The 5237-nt window shown below is 39.7% G+C and overlaps 2 non-coding genes across 2 annotated transcripts; both read left to right on the top strand.

The window, feature by feature from the left end:
• The first annotated feature begins 473 nt into the window (after window positions 1-473).
• On the top strand, window positions 474-546 carry TRNAF-GAA. The gene has a single exon. It is a non-coding gene; the product is annotated as a tRNA-Phe (tRNA).
• Window positions 547-5165: 4619 nt separating this feature from the next.
• On the top strand, window positions 5166-5237 carry TRNAA-UGC. The gene has a single exon. It is a non-coding gene; the product is annotated as a tRNA-Ala (tRNA).

Here is a 5237-nt window from a genome sequence, read left to right as displayed (position 1 = left end):
GGCAGGGGAGGGCAGGGGAGGGCAGGGGCGGGGGGAGCGGGCGCCTCGTCCCGGGTTTCTTCAGCCCTGAGCAAGAAGCCCGTCACCGCATCCCGGAGCCCAGGCATCCTCGGTTCCCTGCGGCGCGGTCGCTGAAGAGCAAGACGGAGAAACCACCGGAAGAAGACGCTCCATCGTTTCACCTTGAACTCTTCTCATTTTCTGAGCCGTGAGTCGTGCAACAGCCGAAGGCGCGCGCAGGAAGCACCTTCCTGTTTGTACCTGTTTCTCCCCCTTCGCCCCTCCTCCTCTGCTAACCCACCTGCGTCTCCAAAGATCTCACTTCCACACACGGATTTCTGCGCAGCCCTGTTTCTGGGGTGAGTGAATGGGTGACATTGAATAAAATAGGAACGGACGTTGAAGAGTACCCTGGCCCTGCAAATGGAAACTTCACTATTTGAAAGAATGACTAAAAAAGCTACTCTTCACCAGCCGAAATAGCTCAGTTGGGAGAGCGTTAGACTGAAGATCTAAAGGTCCCTGGTTCGATCCCGGGTTTCGGCACTTTGGTTTTGCTTTGGTAGAGCTCTCACCCCTTTACGCAAGGGTTGGGACCTAGTTCCAAAAAGTGTATCTATACCTACAACTTTCACTTCTTTTTGCAAATCCGATCACGGAGTGTACATTCATATTTTTATCACCCTCTCTTGGTTGTCTATTCACTGAGGTCTTCTATGAAATGTTAACTGACATAGTGAATATTTTATTTAAAGTTTTAAAATCTAAGAAATTCCAATATGCTACATGCTGTTCCGCTTACGATTCATTTCTCTTTTGATGGTGTGTGTGTGCGTGTGTGGTTTTTAATTAGGAGAACTGTAAGGGGAAAACCTGAAAACTAGAAAAGGAGCCCCTACAGTGTATGTAGTAGGATGTATGTGGTGTGTGTATGTATGTGGGTGTGGTGTATGCAAGGACAATTTTGCAATCAGAAAACCTGGGTTTGTATCTTGAGTCTACGCCATTATTAAACTGCTGGAATCAGAGACACTCTTGAGCATCATTGAGCTTTTAAATGGCTATAAGAACATTCTGAGTTTTCTTGTTGACAAGACATTCCTTCAGTCTTGCACCCCTGTCTAGAATTTGCACATCTTAAGTTATTACTGTTTTGGTATTCAGGGAAGAATGAAAATAAGCATTGCAGTAAGCATTACTCTGTTGAGCATTCACAAGGGAACCCAGAATACAGAAAAATGAAAGCATATGGACAGTAAAGTCATCCAGACACAGGGACAAATACCCCATATTTTCCTTCAACTTCTTGAAAGTATTTGTTAGGAAGAATAGGTCATTCTTATGTCTTTTTGAACTGTTATCTTTTCAAATTACTGTCTTGGCTTCACAATATCTTTTTTTTTTTTTTAATTTTAAGATGTATTTATTTTGAGGTGGGGAGGGGCAGAGGGAGACACACACAGAGAGAACCTCAAGCAGACTCTGGCTGAGCACAGAGCCCAACACAGGGCACGATACCACGACCCATGAGATCATGACCTGAGCCAAAACCAAGAGTCAGATGCTCAACCAACTGAGCCACCCAGGCGCCACGACAGTATCTGTTTTTCCCTGACAACTCTGGACACTGTCAGGAAAATAACCTGCAGTACTCCAATGGTAAGAACTGCCTCAAGCTGCAAGTGGAAAACTGGTACAAAATGAGAATCAACATCAGGGCAGGGACACTGACTTCACAGGAGCTTGGAATTACACACTTTGTCCATTAGCCACATACCCCTCCTCAACTCAGAAGATGGCAATCTGTCTCATTAAAAAATATTTGATCAGACAAAGAGCATCACTGCGTGTTTTACCGCCTAGCACATGAATGCTTCCTTTACCTTCTATTGAGGGGGGAGGTCTAGGGTAATTCCCAAACATAATGAGTCTTCCACTCAGTATCTTAAAAATGAGGTCCGTGATGTCTACATAGAAAGGGAATGTCTGTAAAGACCAAAGGAGATCATTCATATGAATGCATTCTGTCAAGTCCTCTCATGGTATGAAAGACCATGTTTCATATTCTCTGGCTCTAGGATTCTCCCAAAAGAGCACCTAAACAGATAATGTCTTCTGTAGCCAGAGCTGTCCTATGGAAATAGAATAAAGCCATAAATGAGAGCCACTTTTGTAATTTTACATTTTCCAGTAATCATATTAAAAAATAAGTTATATTCATTTAAAATATATTTAAATAATTTGAGATGTCTAAAACATCATTCAACAATCAATCTTAAAATTATTAGTGATATATTTTACATTTTAAATATCGAATTAAGTCTTTGAGATTCAGTGTATATTTTACACTTACAGCACATCTCAGTATTTCAAGTGTTTAATTCTCAGTGTGGCTACCAGCTACCCTTTTGGACAGTGATGGGTTAAACATATACTTTATATATTTGCAGATTTTCTGAATTGAGTATATGTGGCATGAGTGCATTCTGTCTCTAAATTTAGATGTTTAATGCCTCTGAATAATTCTGTATTAAATGAATCCATAGTCTGAAGATGGCTACAGACATTTAATTTTTTTTTAATTCCCATCTTGTTCATGGGGCAAACAGAAAAAGAAAGCATACCTTCTTATTATGAATTCCTGAGAATCCAATAGACAGATACCCAGTTTTCTCCAAGTGCAACACAACATTAAGACCAAGCAGTGTTTCTGCAAACTTTCCTAATATTGTAAAGCATCATAAACCTGATATTTTACATCAAACAGTCAAGATAATTGTCTTCATTATTTACACACACTCACACAAACACCCATCAGTTTTATGTCTGATACTTCTCTAGTCCCTCTTTCTGTAAAACCTATCACCTAATGTGTTTGGTTTTATTCTAAAAATTCCAAATGACCTATCTGATAAAGGGTTAGTATCCAAAATATATAAAGAACTTATATAACTCAACACTGAGAAACCAAATAATCCAATTAAAAATGGGCAGAAGACATGAACAGACATTTCTCCAAAGACATATAGATGGTCAACAGACACATGGAAAGATGCTCAACATCACTCATCATCAGGGAAATGCAAATCAAAACCACTATGAGATATCACCTCACACCTGTCAGAATGACTAAAATCAAAAACACAAGAAACAGCAGGTGTTGGTGAGGATGTGGAGAAAAAGGAATCCTCATGCACTGTTGGTGGGAATGGAAACTGGTGCAGCCACTCTGGAAAACAGTATGGAGGTTCCTCAAAAAATAAAAAATAGAACTACCCTATGATCCAGTAATCACAGTACTGGATATTTACCCAAAGAATATGAAAACACTACTTTGAAGGGATATATGCACCCTTACGTTTATTGCAGCATATTTACAATAGCCAAATTATGGAAGCAGCCCAAGTGTCCAATGACAGATGAATGGATAAAGAAGATGTTGTATATATATATACCAATATATTCCATTGTATATGGAATATACATCAAAGTCATCAAAAAGAATGAAATCTTGCCATTTGCAACACCATGGATGGATCTGAGGGTATTATGCTAAGCGAAATAAGTCAGTCAGAGGAAGACAAATACCATATGATTTCACTCACATGTGAAATTTAAGAAATAAAACAAATGAACATAGGGGAAAAAAGACAAACCAAATAGACTCTTAACTATAGAGAACAAAGCAATGGTTTCCAGAGGGGAGGTGGGTGGGGGATGGGTAAAGTAGGTGATGGGGATTAAGAAAGGACACTTATGATGAGCACTGAGTAATACATGGAAGGGTTGAACACTATATTTACACCTGAAACTAATTTAACACTGTATATTAACCATCGTGGAATTAAAATAAAATAAAGAAAATAAGAAAATAAAGATTCCATAAGCCAAATGAAAGAAGAACAAATCTGCCAGACAAATCATATTCGTCCAATTTCAGAAATGACTCAATATTATTTACGAATATATATGTATATAATATATATATATATATATAATATTGGTCATATATGGGGAAACCAGAATGAGAAAGAGTTAACCACTAGAAAGTGGTACCAGGAAATGGGTTTTCTCATAGTCTTCTCATGTAGTTCAAAGAACAGAGTCTTAACCATGATAAATCTCAGGGTTCAAGAAATGTCCCAGAATGAACTTTTTTTTTCTAATGACTATCACTAACAAGCACACTTTTCAGTCTTTATCTGCCCTCTCATATTTGGGTCTACTGATTACTCACAAATCCAAGGCCTGAAACCCAGGTAATTGCCTGAGTTGGTCATGTGACATCCTCACATACGTGCACCACATACGTGGATCTTGAATTTAATACAAGCAAGGCTAGCTCGTCTTCTCCACCTTCCAACCTCCCCACACCACCCTGTTTCCAAAAGAATTTTTATAACCTCCTCTTTTCTGCATTTTCTTCTGGCTGGCCATTTCTAATGGCACGATATCTCTGATAGATAGATAGATAGATAGATAGATAGATAGATAGATAGATAGATAGATCTTTTTCTCTAGTCCTTAAATCTTTGGTCTCACTCATATAATTCAACACTTCTCTCCATCCCTGAACGTTTCAGTCATGCCTTATGAACGCCTTTTGAAAAAGAGATTTTGGACTATTGGCAGGGTCTCCTACATTGCCTGGGTGCCTAGATTCAGAATGAAACGACCCTTTAAATGAAACGCTGAATGTATCGCTCTAGGGTTTCCTTCTAGGGTCATGGCTTTTCTCTATCAAATTCAGTCCTTAACATTCCGATGGAGCAAACAACAAATATTATGACACTTTCTAGGCAGGAAAAAGCTGAATTTCGATGGTCTTGTGTCTCAGGTTAAGACATAGCTGCAGGAAATTAAAAGAGCTGAAAACCGGGACTTGACTGATTCCTTGCCAAGAATGGGAGAAGGAAACTGTAACTACGTTTTAAGGCCACAGTGGGAATTTCTTGGGTTATTATCTGACACGTTTCCAATCTTTTACCTTCCACTTCAAGCTCTACACTCTGAAGAATCAGTCCCTTTCTCTAGCTCCTGAAGGTCTCCTGCCCAGGGGCTGCTGATGTCCCTTAACACTGAGCTACCATGATGCTCAAGGGGATCGAGGGCCTCAGAAAACAAACTTATCTCCAGATAAGCATTAGCAAAGAGCACTTTCAGAGGGGGGTGTAGCTCAGTGGTAGAGCGCATGCTTTGCATGTATGAGGCCCCGGGTTCGATCCCCGGCACCTCCA

Source organism: Phoca vitulina, unplaced genomic scaffold (assembly GCF_004348235.1).
Source record: "Phoca vitulina isolate PV1807 unplaced genomic scaffold, GSC_HSeal_1.0 scaffold123, whole genome shotgun sequence".
NCBI classification, from domain to species: Eukaryota; Metazoa; Chordata; class Mammalia; order Carnivora; family Phocidae; genus Phoca; species Phoca vitulina.
The sequence above is the reverse complement of the archived record's forward strand: the minus strand, read 5'-3'. Positions and strand labels throughout refer to the sequence as shown.